The following is an 18,539-nucleotide window of genomic DNA, read 5'->3' on the forward strand; positions in this document are numbered from 1 at the left end:
ATCTTGGAGTCTGTTTTTGAGGCTTGTTTCTGTGTCTTCTCATTTCCATGGCGGGGGTGTGTGCTGCTGGTGCCCACACAGCTCACCTCCCCTGCCCTAGGAACAGTGGAATGGTGGTGGGGAGCCTCCTCCTGGGCACTGGGATTGGCTCACCTCCCCTGCCCTAGGAGCAGTGGAATGGTGGAAGGAGAGCCTCCCCCTGGTCACTAGGATTGGCTCACCCCCTCTGCCCTAGGAGTGGTGAAATGGTAGTGGGGAGCCTCCTTCTGAGCACTGGGATTGGTTCACCTCCTCTGCCCTAGGAGTGGTGGAATGGCAGTGAGGGAGCCTCCTCCTGGGTGCTGGGATTGGCTCACCTCCTCTGCCCGTGGAGCAGTCTGTAAATTCTTATATATTTGTATATCTTAATTAAATATGTTTCTCTGGTAAGCAATGAATGATCCAATAACTGTACTGACAAGAATTAAAGACATACTTAGAGCTCTTATAAACTTAGGAAACAGTGTTAATGACCCTGAATAGAGAGACTAATTACCCAATATACAAGTGTATCTCATTTATACAATAACAAAATGTTTATTTAATCAAAGCCAATAGATGTAGATAAAATTTTGAATGGCAGGACCAGATTTAAAGAGATGTCAAATTTTGGTCTTTTTATATGCCTAAGGTCTAGATGTATGTCATATAAAAGAGAGCACCTAGTAGTTATTCTGCATGCAATAAACTTATGTAGTGTCTTAGTTACTATTCTTGTTGCTGAGACAAAATACCTGACTCCCAAAGTTAAAGGAGGGAAGGTTTATTTGCCTCACAGTTTGTAGAGATTTCTGTCCATAGTTGGCTGGCTCCAAGGCAGGATAACATGGCAGAGGGCCTCACAGAGGAGAAATGGTTTATGGTAAGCAGAAGGCAGCAAAGCATCAAGTAGCACACAGCAAGCAACAAGCAGTGACCCTCTTTTTGTCCCTTATACCCTACCCAGGCAACCTACCCTTAGAGGGGTAGCACTCACACCCAGGGTGGGGCAGCCTTAATCCTAGCATCAAACCTTGAGTCAATCCCAGCATCACATCCTTGATTCCAGCATCACACACCCTAGATTCAGGCACCTCTGAAAAGCCCCGCCTATGATCACATGAGGTTTTGGGGGGAAGATACAAGCCAGAACATGTGATCTTAAATCTATAAACTTAACTTTAAATTTAGACTCACACCACATCTTGTATGTATTTCAAAATATATGTTATGTCATAAACTAAGATAATAGTTATTTACTTAACCAGTCATAAACTGATTATTGAAAACATTTTATAAGTTAACATGCAAGTACTCTTTCACTCTTAAAGCTCTTTTTTTTAGTAACTAGAAGCCTAACAATGGAAAACACAAACTATTTTAGTAAAATAGAGAAACTTTGCTTTTTAAATGTAGTTTTGTGAGCTTAACCAAGATCCTCTTAATATTTTCAGAAAACTTTATTACTTTAGACTTAGCAAGGTTAACCTTTAATTAATTATACCCAACTTAAATATATTATAATAATTTATTTAATAATATTTGTTGGAGTGTGCCACCATAAGACTGTGAAAAAGACAGAATTCACCCATCAGTGAAGTAAACTGAACAAATTGGTTCAGGCAGCTTCTTTTTAGCCATAAATGAAGATTTTTATCTAGCAGTTGCCCAAGCCCAAGTGGTTCCCATTTATTTCTTAACAATTATTTTAGATGGCACACCAAATCATAGCAGTTAACTCCTTTTAAAGATATATCTATATCTATATCTATATGCAAAGAAAAACTCCTAAGTTATTGTGTACACACAATAGACATTGCATTTATAAAATGAATTTTTTATATTATTTTGATTGTCCAACAACCTGGATGGGGATGTGTCACCACTCGAGGTGACTTAAATTAGCCTATTGTCAAGCCATGTGAACAACAAGCATTTGGACTAATATGAGTATTCATCTAAAATAGAACATATACCTGAAAAATTACGTATAGAAACATACTCAATAACCTAATCATATGTAACCGTAATGCTATCAAATTTTAAGGCTTTCATTTTAAGTCTTATGTAAGCCTCAAGCCTATTTGCCCTCATCTGGTAATGTTTTAAGACTTCAGAGTTTGTGTCTGAACATTAATGTTTTAATGTTTCAGAGTTTGGGTATCCTGAAAAACGATGTAACTGGTTTTTCACAGAAATTCCAAAAAGAACTAGAAGTTCACAAGGGCAAAAATAAAAGGAACAACAAAATTGACGTGACCTCAAAAAATCTTTGCTCAACCAGCCATAGTTACTTTAACTGCTTATTAACGCATATTAAATAGGCAGATGAAAAAACAGGAAACAGAAGACACAAAACAATTACTTTTAAATCAGAGTTCATTCTTAGATGTATCAGTCAAGTTGAACTTCAATAACCCTTTTATAGTTTTAGGTTTGAAACCATAAATAGACTAGTCAAAAAATTTTCTAGGAAGTCATCAGTTAGGGCTTTGAGGTGAATTATAGCAGAGATATCCTGTAATAAGTTAACACCAATGAGAAGCAGAACGGGAAAGAGAGAAAAAAAAACATTTGCACTGTGAAAGTAAGGACTATTTAAAGAAGGGTTAGGCTGATGGTTTATCTTAATTTAGGAATAGCTGCTACCACAGTACAAGCTCTTTGGGGCCCTCTGTAATAGAGTTACTACAGTAAACAGTTTTTATATAGCCACAGTTGTTTATTATGTACGTCTGCTCCAAAAGGACATGCTATTAAAGGTACAGTGTTGTAATTCACACATTTTTCTTTGGCAGCTATTTTTATTTCTCAGGAATTGCTCAGCCCAGGTATGGGTGTAGAAAAAACTAGCTGACACATTTTCTTGAGGTTCAAAGGACTCCTAATAAATAAGCATTCTAAAGGGTGGGGGAAATCAAAAGCCTGAGACATCACCAATGCATCCTGCTGAGAGTCTATATCTATAACGGTGCTTTCCTACTTTGAAAAGAAACACGAAGAGAGGGGGTTCCCTTCCTACTTGTTCTGTACCCCAGCCAGTGCCGAGGCAGTGAGCAGGAGCTGACTGGGCAAGTGGATAGAACCAGGCTGTCTGCTCCTACTGGTGCCTGCACCCTCTTCCTCATGATTCTGTAATCTCTCAGCTTATACTAGCTATACTTTTCCTTTACAGCCTTCAGCACAGCTCCAAGTATAGAACTTGGTTGGTGGCCTGGTGACATGTTCTGGAATGAAATTGTAGCAAGCAAGGGGGTGTTCTTGGCTCTTTTGATACCGGTTTTATCTGAAGCTGACATCAAATGTGTAAGGGTCCCAAAGGCCGCTTTATGCTCTATTAATGTAATCATCTGTGTTTCAATGGCCTCATTTTAAAAATCAGTCCACCCTGTCCAAGTGGGATTCCTGAAGGGAGAGGGAAAGACAGAGAGATGTGGACATATTCAACATTTCCCAGCCCCATCCTAAAGGCAGAAAGACAGACAATTTGGCACTAAAACTCTTTCATTAATTCTTTGAGAGTTTGAAGATTAAATTTAGACTGGTTTTTAGGAATATAGCCCAGGAGTAGTTCAAGGGGAACAGGAAAAACCAGATATGGGTCCTATGGAGATGTTTTTTCAACTCACAAAAGTGCCCTTTAGAGTAGCATGAGCTATGTACCTCCTCTGAAGGAGTGCTTTTCCAACCTGTGAATGTGAAGGGCAGATTCACTCTGGAGTCCTACAACTAGTGATGGACACAAAAGCCAGAACCTGAAGGGTCTCAGAGTGAGGGAAACTCACCATCTGGGAGAGACGGCAAACCTGGTCACCGGGCAGTCCTGGAATCTGGCAGCAACATGGGGAAGATTTGCCTTGGACAAACTGCTGCTGCCAACTGCATTATTTCTCAATGAGAAGGGACAGAAAAGTGCCTGATCTAACAGTAACTCTCTATGAAAGGCATAGGAACTTTATCCATGGGAATTGACACTTATTTCCCAAATCTTCACTACCCTAAGGACAGAAAGAATTAAGAATAAGTTTTCTTAGTGTGGGTTTCTGATCCTTAATAAACCACATCTCTAAAGACAAAAGCTACAATTGACTCCCACTATAACAGTCTTGTTTAAGAAGGGAAGCACTGGCAAACAGAAAATTAAACCAATTATCAGGGACCTGAACAACCATTTTCTAACTTTTCCAGAGAGATAAGATCAGAAAGGCTTAGAGGTACTCCTCTAAACTACAGTGTCTAAGACTCATAAGTATGTATCCTTTGAAGATAGCTTTCTCCAGTGTCATCTGGAGATCATTTGTCTCCTACAGTGGCTCAGGATGAAAGTGAGTTTCATGAGGAACCCTTGGGCAAGACATTGGGTAGGCCACACCTTTATATTGTGTCTTCCTGGATAAGCATGATTTCCAAGTCTCTTTTGGCCCATGGATGGGGGTATATGGTCTTAAAGGAATGTTTAATGAGGCTGCTACCCATCATGGAGAGTGCCTCCTGATATCTCTTCTCATTTCTAAGAGGAGACAGCAAGTGCCTCTTATCTTTGTTGCCCATATGTGTAAGTGTTCATTTCCTAAGGTCTCAGCAGCCTCCAATTGGAAAGAAAAAGGATTCTCAGTGTTGTGCCCAGATTGCCAGGTCCCAAAGACCACGAGGAGGCCATTTCCGATGTAAGCACATGAGGGTCGTTTATTCAAGCTTAAGCAGGGACTCTCAATTGTCACCGACACAGTGGATCGAGATTGAGAGCCCCGAGTTCCAAACTAGCGGGGTTTTTATAGAGGTTACAGCAAGGTTTGGAGATTCTCCACTTAGCAGTTACATGATTGGTTAACATTTAGTGAGCATGAAGTGTACATTTTTGATTGGCTGAACTCATCAGGGGTAAGGGGGGATTATGTATAGGTTTTACAAAAGAAAAGAAGGACAAAGGTTAGTGGGCAACTGCCACGTATTGATGGTCAGCAGACATGGTGACTAATGGTCACGACCACCCAGCACTCACAGTCAGCACATTGACAGACTGTTCCTACAGATAGTGGGTCCAGGATGTTCATTTCCTGGGTAAACAGATGGCTGAGTAATTAACTTAGGAACTTTGGTTTGTTATAGATTGTATCATTTGTTCCAGAGCAAACACATTTTAACCATTAATTTGAGAGGCTAGGGGAATGGTGGATTTTAGCAAAATGGGGTCACTTTGGTCTCACATCAGGATTTCAAAGAGAAGCAAATTACCATTTCCTAATAATAACAAAACTATCCCTGTAAAAGTGAACTACCAAAACCTCTATAGCCTCCAATTGAATCCTCAGACACACCCAAAAGCACTAAGCTGCAAGCCAATTAGAAGTTCAAAAGCCATCATAAAGAGCTGTCTGTAATGATACCAACCCATCCAGTAACTGCCAACAATTCAAGGAAGGAATACAAGGCCCTGTTTGGAAAATAAAAGATTTCCATCAAAGAAGCCCAAATATAAAAGATCTCAATCTTTCCATGCTGTCCACTTAAACCTATTATTGTTTGGACAAGAAAACCAAGATGTTATCAAACAACAAACAAGGGATGACAATTCTCAATTTCCTAAAAAAGTTAAATGCAGAATCCAGTCAAAATACTCTAGCAGTGCCATGAAACAAAATAAGCTCTCACCTCCTTCCGATGATCTTGGTGGGCCCTTTGTTGTTTTATGGAACTTATGCTCCCATGAACTTCGTCTGGAAGATGCAAACATGGCCAAGACTGGAAAATGTGATGGCAAGTTTAGGTCAAGGGATTGCAGGAAGGCCAGGTGTTATGAGAGCTGGCCATGAGCACAGCTTAGAGCTGAAATACAGAGGGGTGAACACGGTTATGAAAAATAAATGTTCAGATCTCAGATGGCTACTATGAAAGCATTGCTGAGCATTTCTTATCATCTAGTGGTCAGAAAACAGGTCACACATATCCTCCAAGCAAATACAGAGTGAGCCTTGAGCGAGGGAAAGTATGATAAACCAGCAGGAAATTTTTTTACTCCAATTACAGGTTCTAAAATATCTCACTGCACTGGTTGTTGGATCAGGCCATAGTTTCCATTGTGGTTACTATAAGCAAGGTTCAAATTCCAGCTCTGCTCAGTACAGCTGAAAGGCTTTGGGCAAATTAATTAACCTCATTTTCTCTTCCAAAAAATGGGACAATGGTGACTATCTGTTTGTCTGTGGTCAGAATGAAGTAAAGCAGTGCATATAATGTTAATGTGTCTGGTGCATCTTAAGCACTTAATAAATGTTAGCTGCAGCTGCATTACTAAAGATAAGTAGCTGGGGTAGAAGAGAGGAAGGGTCTGGAAAAGTTAGAAATTATTTAGAGAAATTTGTGGATCCACACTCAACTATTTTTTGGCAGCCAATTATTTCTTCCCATGTGCTTTTGTGTTTGCTCTTCCAAGCCTTTATCTTACTTTACCGGATTGTATCTCCACTCAAAGTATTAGTGGTTCTCTCTGCCTCTCTCTGCATTAATGACTGTCTGGCCAGACAGGGAAAGTGCTACACAGCAGGCAACCAGAGCTGTGCTAGCTGAATCTGCATTTATGTCTTGCACACAGCTCCCAAACTGTGTCTGCTCTTCTCCCATCCCCTTGCTACCTTTCTTCCCCAACACAGGGACTTTTGTAATTTTTTACCTGAAATCATCTGCTTCCTTCACTAACCCATCTTTGACAAACAAATGACAGCACAGAGTTTGGCAATGAGTAAGCAATTAGTTTATTTTGAAGTTTAATCTTGTAATGAACTTCAAGATACTTCTAATTCTTGGAAAGAATTTGCAAACCCAATCAAGTTCAGGTCAAAACTACCCTTGCTCTGGTTTAGTTACTTATTACAGACATGCTGACTGTCCTCATTAAAAGGTTATTCTTTAGCTTTGATCTTCTTTATTTCTGAGCCATGGGTGGGGAATTACTATTTCCTACCATATCCAGAAGGCAGCCAGGCATTGAGTGTTTGCCTGTGGACAAAACAGTTCCTGAGCACTAGAAGACGTTGGAATCAATCAGGTTTGTGTTGGGTGCTTTCTGTGTGCTTAGATTTGGAGGAGATCAAGTGACAGGTAGGGCACTACCTGTGTAAGGTGTTGAGGGAGCTGACTGAACTCACAAGATAAGAGACTTGGTAAGGCAGGTCACATGCAGACAGGTGGAAGGGACACTGGGGACACTGGCAGAGGAAACCTTGCTATCAAGGGGGCTACACAAGTTAGGTCCATCAAAGTTAAGTCTGAGAACCCCATGGTAAAAAATTTATACATTTCCTTAGGAAAACAAGTCAAAATATGTTCACCAAAAGGGTTCTGAAAACCCAAAATGTGTAACTTCTGTCTTTGGGGATATATCTATTATGTTGACCATAGCTTCCTGGCCACAAGTAGAAGTAAAGAGTGACAGGGCTACTGCTTCTAAAAAGCAAAGAAGTTAGTAGTTCTCAAACAACTAGACTGGTATAGTTTCTTTGAGGTCTTCACTTACTTGGAACTAAATTACAAATTCCCTGAAATGGAAGAGACTTCTGGGATTGTGATTGGGTCAAGGATCAATTTGGCGAGAAGTATACAAGCATAATACTCAAGACAGAGTAGTATTGATATAAAGATAGATGATACTTGAATAAAACAGAATAAAGTTTGAAAAGAGTATCAAAGGAGAAAGATTTTCCATGGTCTTCTACCTCTGAATAAGAGCAAAAGTTTCAAAGCCTTTACTGTGAACCACTATGCTATTCTGCATTTTACAAAATTCTTTGCTTCTCATGAGATCCCTGAGCTAGCGATCCATATTTTAATTTTATAGATAATAATTAGAACTTTTACAGATGAAGTTGAATATTATCTGTGGAGTAATATTTGAATGGCAATGGGAAAATTTCCCAAATTCTCAGGTAACTCTCCCCAGGAAATCACTTCTGCCATTCTCTTAATCATATTAATGTACAGAGAATGAGCTACTGAAGCCTGTCTTAGGCTTTGACTGTAAGATTCTTGAGAGACTGACAAGAAATAGGGTTTTTATTTTTTTAATCTGTAGTGTTTTATACAATGCCTAGATATACTAGGCTATGTTAGGCTGTGTTATAGTAGAGAGTAAATCCTAAAACCTTAGTGGGTTAACACACAAATATGTTTTCTTGCTGTACAAGATGTCCAGGGATATTCCTTTCCAAAGGTTATTTGAGACTCAGGCTGCCTTTATCTTATAGCAGTGCCTTCTGGAGGACATGGCCTCTAGTTTGCTGTGGCAGAAGAAAAGAAATAACACATGTCACTGTCACATCCAACCCACTGGAAAGTCCTGTAACCCTGTCTATCTTTAGGCAACTAAGAAACATTGGAAGCCCAGGAGGAGCAATAAATGCTTCTGTCATCCTAGCTGAGAATGTCTTGATGAACCTTGTTGGATAAATTAATGTGCAAATTTGGCACAGAGTTTAACTTATTCAAATATTGAGGCAGCTTCCAATTTCCAGAACCGCAGATGAAAATATATCTATCAACAAGGGGAATGACGAAAGCAGATCTGCCATTCATTGACAATTCACTCCAAAAGAGGTACTGTTCTGGAAACATTATAAGGCTATAAGGGTGATTGCTCATGCTTATGAGCATCCTGCAGCATAGTTGCTAATATTCTTCTTTCAGAAATTACTTTTTCAAAGCTGAGATTCAAGTCCATGTTCACCAAGTCATAAAGCTTATGATAGAGATTATCTTCTTTACTCTATTGGTTCCTTCAGCCTTCAGTATTTTATGCAGTGGAAAGCAATGGCTTCAGAAATTCATCAAAGCAGTTGCCTTAGCAAAAAAGTGCCAGGAGGAAGGCGAAGAGAAACACAGCTTCACTCTGTAACCTACACTTTCATCTCCCTTTCCTTTCTTTCCTACTACCACCCAGTGATGGCCTCTGATAGATCTAGATAGACGTAAAAAATATGAAGTCAGTACAGGTTGAGTATCCCTTATGCAAAATTCTTGCAACCAGAAGTGCTCCACATTTCTGATTTTTGTGAATTTTGGAATATTTGTATATGTTTAATGAGACATCTTGGGGATGGAGGCTAAATCTAAAAATATAATTCTTTTATGTTTCATGCACACCTTGTAGACATAGTCTGAGAGTAATTTCATAAATATTTTTAGTGAACCTGTATTTTGATTGTATCCTAATATCTGTAGTCAGGTGTGGAATTTTCCACCTGTGGTGTCATGGTGGATCTCAAAAAGTTTCAGATTTTGGAGCATTTCAGACATTCAAAGTGTAGAGAAAAAAATAGAGTTCAGGGACTGTTTTGAACCACTGTGTAATTTCTTGGTTTTAATTTTTTTTTTTGGTCCCAGGGATTGAACTCGGGTCCTTGAGCTTGTGAGGCAGGCAGTGAAACTGCTGAATTAAATCCCTGGCTAGTTTCTGACAGCTATTTGCATACTCTATCCCAAGCAAATGAAGAGGTGGGGCAACGATCTCACAGGGTCACACACAATACCTTTCCCAGTGGCTTGGATTTTGTGGGAACTGGCCAAGCTCACATTATGCAGCACATGTGATACCGCAGAATACAGACTCAGTGTTTCCTCCACCCACTAACACTCCAGGCTGATTCAAATGTAATGGAAATGAATCAGGATTCCAGGTCAGGTTTTGCCATTTTTGTCATGTTAGCTTGTAATCTTGCAATCTCTGGGTTTTCATTTCTTCATCTATAAAGTGAAACTGTTACATCCATCCTCTGTTTGCCCTTACTCTTATCTGATGATTTCGAGCATCAGATGAAATAATATATAGAAGAATGCTTATGGGCTTTTAAGGCCAATTTAAATGTAAGAGTTTTTTTATTGTTAGTGGTAGGGTGGTATTCTGGGTGTTGACTATTCTAATAGCTGTTTTACTAGTATTTTGCTCTTTTAATTTGCATTCTTTAATGACATGAAGTGAGGCATCTTTTCATATATGTTTTTGTCATTTATATATTTTCTTTCATAAGAAATTATTTTAAATGACCAGCTAAATAAGGATGTTTTGGTCTGGTTGTTCGTTTTGTTTTTTACTTTCTGATTAAGTTGTGATTTTGTTGTGGGCAGGGAAAATCTGTGTATGATTATGCCTTTTCAAACCCCTACAGACATTGCCAATCTGTCATTCTATAAACCACTGCTGCCAGCACACATTTTCTTCTTTTCATAGTGCTTTCCAGCAGGGTCATTGAAGTCAGGACACACTCCTAAATGTATGTTGTTGGACAAAGTATTTTAACCTGTTTTCCATTTATGAAAGGGGGATAACAATACTTATGGTTGTAAATTATCATGAGGATTAAAAAATTAACCTTGTAAAGCAATTTAGACAATCCAGGGCACGTAACAAAGCCCTGGATAAAGGGTTGTAGTTTTATTGTTCTTTTTCTTCAGGAATGCCAAAGTGAATCTTTATTTTAACAGGTCAGTGGTGTCAGAACGTAGGAGGGAGCCCTCCTAGTCTAAAACCCTAGTGGTGACTGGGGAGTGCTGCTTCTGTCACAGCTGCAGGCCTGTTTCAGTGAGCCAGCATGCTGTCTCCAGGGCTCTTTCCATGATAAAGCTGTGCCATTGTTTAACAGAGTAAGAAACTCCCCACCTTTCATGGGACTATATGAACATCTGCATCTGTGTCTGTACTTGGAACTCATTTGTTTGAAGTTAAGAATGTATTTTCCCATTCAAAGAATAGTATTAAAATAGTGACTAGATTTCCAAGTGACTAAAATATACTTTTGATTCACAAAGAAGCAGACAATGGGCATATTTCAAATGTAAATGACTATAAATCAATGGTGGATTCCTAGTTATTAACCAACACTGAAAGCCACAAAAATCATGTAATAAACAGTTTATTTTATTTCTTATAAAGGCTAATGATAAGGATATCAGTCTTAATTAGAAGAAAAGAGAATTCCATGGAAATTTATGTAAGGAATCTTGAGGTAATTCTGAGGGTATTTTTAAAAGCCTTTGAAATATTTTACTAACTGTAATATGACTTTTAAAAATTTTTAACTTTTTCTTTCTTGACATAAGGGACTATGTAGCATGGATTTCATCTGCCATAAGAGATTTGTTCTGGGTATACAAATGGGAAAGGGAAGGAAATGGGAGAGATTAGGGAAAGGGAAGAGGGGTGGAAAAGATTTTCCTGAGATCAGTCAATGAGTTGGAGAAGCTGAGGCAGGGGGAAGAGGTATACATATGTAGTAAGATGGATTTTGATTTCTCTGACAGCAAAGAAAACAGGTACTCTGAGAACATTTATCCTGTTATCAAAGGGAAATGATAAAGTGAGTAGTTCCTACTGAAACCATAAGGTGGCATTAGAGGTCCAGAGCAGTTTGAAAAAGACAGGTTTCCAGGTTGGGGAGGAGAAATAAGGCAGGCTGTGAGCTCAAGGTTATTTGTTGTTAGCATATAAACCAAAATACTGTACTGTTTCCATATTTTGTATTTATTTCCACAAAGTAAATGCTGAACTAGAATATTAATATAACCTCATCTAATTGGAGGTCTGTATTTAGGGGAAATAGAATGCAGGGACCTGAAAGACCACAACCAAATCTTTAATTTCTGGTGGCTTCAAACATAGTACAGTTTAAACTGAAATAAGCAAAAACTTGCAGCTTTTCAAATGGGAAAGATGAGCTTTAGCAAAAAATAGCTTGTTTCTGCTCATAAAATTAATAATATCAGTCACCTTCATTTGGAAGAAGGGGGTCTTGGGATGCCACAAACACTAGTCCACTGTTGGAGGAAAACAGGTTTATTCTGTGTGCCCACCTTCAAGTGAAAGAAACCCTCTCTGCTGATATGGCCTAACCAGAGTCAGGAAGATGAGAAGAGTCGGAATGGTGAAATCCAGAGCAGGTGAGGTGAGCCTCCAGGACTCTCAGGTCTATGGTGAGAATCTAATTCTTAAGTAAGGAGAATCTAATTCTGTTTATGCTGCCAGCCTATCTAGAAGTAATTGTAAGAGTCCTTTACTATTTCAGAAAATGTGCTGAATATGGAGGCGGAGATGGGTTTATTTCTAATCCTACCACACCCAGCCGCATCTCTGTGTCCCTTTAAAGTCCCTCTCAGCTCCATTAAGCACAAATATTCTAATTGTCTTTCAGTCCTGACACACAAAATTTGTGATCACCGTGGCTTGAGAAGGCAGGACAATGGGTAACTAATGGCCTTACTGTGTATGCGAGCTCCATGATGAACATGTACCTAATAAAAAGGTGGCCCCCACCCAGAACCTCAAAAGCTCTTGATATACAAAGCTCCTATTGCCAGAGACCCCTGTAGTCAGGTTCTAGTACCCACCTGCCCAGTGTGTGACACAGGCCTGAGAAAAAAATACACTAAGAGACAGAACTAGAAGAGAGACAGCGGGGTGCCAGGACAACCAGTGCTGGTGCAACCAACAAAGGCGCTGGCCAGTCCCAGGCACTGACTGTTATTGACAATCAACTGGGTTAAAGGTGAGCTACCAGTGGTTTCTATGGAAATGAATGTAAACAGGCTCATAAAGGAAAAGACAAAGCATTCTCAAATTTATGGTTGTAATTAGAACACTGTTCTTCTAGTCTGAAGTTTTTCGTTGTGGGAATGGAATTTGGGTGCCAGTTACACTGACTTCACCAAGGAGGCTTTAGCCAGACTCACTTCTATAAACAAGACAATTGTGGGGTTTTTTTTCTATATTGGTACATTTAAGGTACATAATATAATGACATTCATCATTGGAAATTTGCATCTTTACATAATCCATCTTGGTTCTTATTTTTTCCCCATTTCCCTCCCCTCTTTTCAAACACTCCATCCCTCCCTATCTACAAAGACTTTGTTTCCATTTTTTCCTTTTCTCATATTAATTCCATTCCTTTCTTTCTTTTCCCCTGCCCCTCACATTTCCCATTCCCCTTTAGACCTTTTCTTCCTATTTCACATTATCTATTATACCTTTTAGTCTTTATTTACACTTTCAGTTTCTCACATTAGAGAAAGATTTGGTATTTACACATGTGTGTCCTATTTATTTTACTTAAGAGTATAGCCTCAATATGCATCCATTTAGCTATAAATGTCTCTAGTTTCTCATTCTTTATGGCTGAGTAGTACTCCATTTTATAACAAAACCACACCTTCTTTATCCAGTTTCCAGTTGATGGGAACTTGGGCTGGTTCCAAGCTTTAGCTATTACAAACTGTGCTACTATAAACATGGGTCTACGTATATCGCTGTGGTATGATTCTTTTAATTCTTTTGGGAAGATACCCAGCAGGGGACTAGCTGGGTCAAATGGGACCTCTAGTCCTAGCTCTTTGAGGTATCTCCATACTGATTTCCACAGTGGTTGCACCAGTCTGCACTCCCACGAACAATGGAGAAGGGTTCCTTTCTCCCCACACTCCCGCCAGTATTTGCTATTGGTTCATTTCTTGATAGCAGCCATTGTTTCTGGGGTGAGGTGGAATCTCAGCATTGTTTTCACCTGCATCTTTCGAATGACCAGTGATGTTGAACATTTTTTCATATGTTTATTTGCTGTTTTTACTTCCTTTTCTGAGAAATGTCTGTTCATTTCAGATGCCCATTTTTGAATTGGGTCTTTAAATGTGGGGGGTCTGATTCTTTCCAGTTCTTTATATATTCTAGATAGTAGTCCTTTGTCTGAGGTGCTGCTGCTAAAATTTTTTTCCCATATTGTAGGTTGTCTCTTAGCTCTCTTGGTGGTTTCTCTTGCAGTGCAGAAGCTTTTTAGTAAGATGAGATCCCTGTTGTTGATTTTTTGTGCTAGTTCCCGTGCTACTGAGGTTTTATTCATAAAATCTTTTCCTATGCCAATGTCTTCAAGAGTTCTACCTAACTTATCTTCCAGCAAGTTTAGTGTTTCTGTTTTAATATTTAGATCTTTAATCCACTTCGATCTTAGTTTAGTGCGTGGTGATAGATACAGGTCTAGTTTTAATCTTTGGCAGGTTGAAATCCAGTTTTTCCAACACCATTTATTAAATAGGCTATCTTTGCTCCAGTGAGGGTGTTTGGCTCCTTTTCAAAGATGAGGTGGCTGAGTGTTTCTGGAGTTGTTTCTGCATCTTCTAATCTGTTCCACTGGTCCTCAGCTCTGTTTCTTTGCCAGTACCATGCTGTTTTTATCACAGTAGCTTTGTAGTATAGTTTCAAGTTGAGGATTGTGATATCCCCTGCCATGTCTCTGTTGCCTAGAATTGCTCCAAAAGCATCTTTCTAATAACCCTTTTTTGTTGATGGCATAGAAATTAGTCTTTTGAACATGACCAGTGTCGGTGTGTTTTCTGTAAGATTATGAAAATTACTAGGGGATCACTTCAGTGAATTAAGACCAGAATAATTATCTTCTGGGTGGCCGCTTCTTTATTCACCAAAGGGAGTACCCATGGTCTCTATTTACTTTGACAAACAAACAAATAATAAAAAATATAAATATTTTTTATTTTTATAACTGCTTATTGCAATTTGTTTATTGCAAGTAGGCGACAATACACATTACTTTTGTAAAATAAATCTCAATGGCACTTTGACCAGTTAGCAACCTGGGGGAAGAAGGGCATGCCTTTAACTTAATAACATTTATCTGTAAGCCAATTGAGTAATAGGTGAATGTCTTTTAAGAAAAAAATTTTTCAAAAGGTGAAAAGGAAAAGGGGGGGAAAAATTTGAGCTCAACTGTACAAATGGACAAACAGACAACAGACAAACACATATGACAATTTATAAAATTAGAGTCCACTCAAATATATTTGGCCAAATTGAATTATAATATACTTTTCATGGTTTTTAGGTTTATAATTGTATATAAGACTTGTCAAAAACTTTTGTAGTCAATTAACAGAGATCTCTTGAGATTAGAATCAGAAGGAATGTAGGTGCTTTTATGCCTGTAAATGTGAAAAGAACATTTTTAAGTTAGCCTCCCCTTTTTTACCATAAATATATACTTATTCTTCTGGGAGCATCATCTCAGCCTTGGACCCTGCCATGGATTTGTTGGTCATTGATGGTGAGGTGGGTCGCTCAGGTGCCACTGGCTCATCGCTCTCGGCTGGGGTGCTATCACCCGTTCTCTGAGATGTTGGTGGTTCCACCAGCATGACCCACGGTCTAACATTCTGGGAGGCAGCCACAAGTTTTCATCATTATCTGTCAGTACACAAGGCGAAACCTGTCCCCCAAGTTATTAAGGCACTGGGGCCATTCCACTTACCTGTTTGGACATCTTTCCAAAGGACCTGTGGTTTCTGAATCTTAGTTGTGGCATCTGTATGCCAGTGGAACATAGCAGGTGATTATGTGAAGCCTGCTACAGGACTTAAAAAACTAAGTACAAAAACAGCTAGATCTAAATGGGCTTGTGGAGGCAGCTGATTTTCTTTTGATTGTTTAAGCAATTAATGTTTGAGGGTGGCATGGGCTTTTTCTACTACAGCTTGTCCTTGTGGATCATATGGGATACCAGTACTATGCTTAACATGCCAAATAAGAAAGAATTTTTGGATAAATTTATTAACATATGAGGGACCATTGTCAGTTTTAATATTTTTGGGCACTCCCATGGCAGCAAAGGTGGACAAGCAGTGTTGTTGGACATGGTGCCCTTTCTCATCAGAGTGACACATAGCATGTATCATATGTGAAAATGTATCTATAGAGACATGTATAATTGATACGTATTGACTTATCCTTTTCATGACTTTTTCTTTTTGTTGGATTCTCCCCCTTTGTGTTTGATTTCTTGTCATGCCTGATGGATTCATTCTGCAGGGCTTCCTGGGGTTGTGAATATAGTTGTCTTTTCCTAGGATATCGTCTAAAAAATTTCTGGAGTGCTGATTTGGTATTTGTGAAGTTCCTAAGGTGCTCTTTGTCATACAAGTATCTTCTTTCTCCATCAATTTTGAAAGATAGTTTTGCAGGGTACATTAATCTGGGTTGGAGGTTGTTTTACTTTAGGGCTTGAAATGTGTCACTCCATGCTCTTCTTGCCTTGTGGGTTTGTGTTGAGAAGTCTGCTGTGATTCTGATGGGCTTTCCATTGTTTGTGATTTGTTTCTTTTCTCTAATTGCTTGTAGAATTTTGTTCTTCTGTTGGGTTTCTGGAATTTTGACTATTAAATGCAAATGTGTAGTTTTTTTTTATCATGGCTAGTTGGAGTCCTATATGCCTCACTTATCTGTATGTCAGGTTGTTTTCCCCTGTTTGGGAAGTTTTCTGCCATCACTTCTGTGAACATATTTTTTATGTCATCTGCACTCTCTCCTGTTTTTTCCTTGACTCCAATCACTCTGATGTTATTCTTCTTTGCATCTGGATTGATTTCTCATGGTCCCTTACTATTTTTAAGAAATTCTTATTTTCCTGATCACTAATTACAATCCTATCTTCTATATCTGAAATCCTGTCCTCACATTGGCTCCTTCTGCTGTGTAGACTTTCAATGGAGTTTTTAATCTCCTGGAAATCTGTTTGCATCTGTTTTATGGATTCCATTTGTTTCTTCTGTTGGGATTCCATCGTGTTCCTCAGCTCCTCTATTTTTTTATCTGTGTCCTCCCTAGATTTATTGATCATATCTTGTACTAGAGGCACAATCTCTGCTCTTATCTGAGAAATTATTTCTGATTTCATTTTTTCCAGGTCCCCTTTTGTTTCCAGTTCAGGGAGTTCAAGTGGTTGTCAGACTGTTCCATCTTGTTGCCCTTTGGGGTTGCCTTGGGTGTTCTGGAAGTCTGGTTTGGGGAGTTATTTACGTGTCTTCTCATTTCAACAGATGCAGCCTGCTTTGACTTTATTGAGGTGTCTTTTTGGTCACCCAGTGATATTGAATTCTCAGCAAGCCACCAAGCATCCTTTACTCTGCTACTCACCAGTACACCATTTCCTGGGTACAGAGTGACAGAGTGATGGCCTTCTAGATCCCTGAGCTGACCTTTTGCCTGGACAGGCTTCTGGCTGGGTCCTGAGCACACTTGGGATGGTATCTAGGTGTGCCTCTCTCTGGGGCCCCTATGTAGCTGTTGTCTGGGAGGGCCTTTGGTTGGGGGCTGTGCACCACAGTTTCTCTTGTCTGCACAGGCTTCGGCTAGGGTCTCATTGCACTTATCAATGTTATCAATGGGGCATGCCTCTGGGTATTGCTTGTGTGCCTGTACAGCTCTTCTCCAGGTGGGTCCCTGGCTGTGGCTGATGGCATGGCGAGCCTCTGCCTGAAGCCTGTGTGCCCGTGCAGCCCCTTTCTGGGCAGGTCTTTGGCTTGGGTGGGTTGCTTGAGCCTCTGGGGTTGGGGCGGAGCCTTAGCTGGGATACACCCACTGCTGCATTTGTCTGGGCCACATATCTGTTCCAGGGGATCTACCCACACTTAAGGATGGAATAGCAGGCCTCTGGTAGGAGCCTGTGTGCCAGTGCAGCTCCTCTCTAGGCAAACTCCTGGCCTGCCAGGGTGTGCCTAAGGCTCTGGTTTAGGGGAAGACCCCAGCTGGGGTCCTCCCATTTCTGCACCAGTCTGGGTCACACAGCTGCTCCCCAGGATCTGCTGGCACTCACCGATGGAATGCTGGGCCTCTCTGTGGGGTTAACGTTTCACAGCCTGTTTTGTGCATAATTAATATTATGGTCCTCTGTACCTATAAGAATACAAAGACATGAATCATTCCCTTGCCCTGACTATAGAGACAGTTCTGAAGAAGCCAAATGTCATCCTCCTCACATTAGAACATGCTTATAGATCAAGAGGGAAAGCTTTATTACTAGAAAGGAAAACATGTGAATGACATGGTTAAGGACTGATGGACTGAAGAGTACAGACTATATCACACAAAACAGAATGAACAACAAAAGCACATGGTCATCATATCCGGATGTGGTCCTGAGTCCTTCACTTGCAGGGTGGGAGGAATCAAGGAGAAGGCCAGGGCTGATTCTCTTTCCTGGACCTTGTGTTGATAAAACCCAGGAAGCAGTGTTGGCAGTAGTATTTACTTGGATTTGCGTCTATCCACTCTCCCCAGGCCCTTTGTTCCTTTGCTCTCAAACAGTGTAATCCTTAGTTCTTAGGCCATTCAGTGTCACAAAACTCTGGACCCAGTTTTACTCTGAAGACTGAACTGCTGTTATGGGTAATCTAAGAACTTCTCCTTTCCCCTCCCTCCCCATGTTGAGGTCTCTCTGGGGGTCTCAGCTTCAGTCCCTGGGGTATTTTCTGCCATGATTAATGGCTATCTGCTTGAGATTTATATTGTCACTGAGACTTTGGGCTCCTCCTCTCTCTGCTATCATTCACACCACGTGCAGAGCCTCCTCCTAATAACTCTGCAGTTGCTATGCGGGTGGCTTTGCCCTTTGAAACTGCTATCCTTGAGGCTTAGGAAACGTCCCCCAACTTGTAATGATGATCAAAGCTTATTCTACCAACCTTGGAGACTTTATCTC

General features: G+C 39.9%; 1 protein-coding gene and 1 long non-coding RNA gene across 11 annotated transcripts in view; one reads left to right on the forward strand and one right to left on the reverse strand.

Moving 5' to 3' along the window:
- Positions 1-6,873, reverse strand: part of LOC147827749 (uncharacterized) — a 54,161-nt gene extending 47,288 nt beyond the window's left edge. For 3 of the 4 annotated variants that reach the window (XR_015452078.1, XR_015452077.1, XR_015452075.1), the window contains exon 1: positions 5,671-6,873. This is a non-coding gene — a long non-coding RNA (uncharacterized LOC147827749). The remainder of the gene's footprint in view (positions 1-5,670) is intronic. The other variant, XR_015452076.1, reaches the window with a different exon arrangement.
- Positions 6,874-6,904: 31 nt separating this feature from the next.
- The window catches only part of Hao2 (hydroxyacid oxidase 2), a 40,389-nt gene continuing 28,754 nt past the window's right edge, over positions 6,905-18,539 (forward strand). For 3 of the 7 annotated variants that reach the window (XM_013075559.3, XM_021265771.2, XM_013075560.3), the window contains exon 1: positions 6,918-7,063. The gene's annotated coding sequence lies outside the window, so the exon portion shown is untranslated. Of the gene's footprint in view, positions 7,064-8,525; positions 8,608-8,676; positions 9,687-18,539 lie in introns of those variants that run through there. The other 4 variants (XM_004853836.4, XM_021265770.2, XM_087213326.1 and 1 more) reach the window with 4 other exon arrangements.

The sequence above is a fragment of the Heterocephalus glaber genome, unplaced genomic scaffold (genome assembly GCF_053883595.1).
Source record: "Heterocephalus glaber isolate CG9 unplaced genomic scaffold, H.glaber_assembly_v1.0 deba00001442, whole genome shotgun sequence".
Classification (NCBI taxonomy): domain Eukaryota; kingdom Metazoa; phylum Chordata; class Mammalia; order Rodentia; family Bathyergidae; genus Heterocephalus; species Heterocephalus glaber.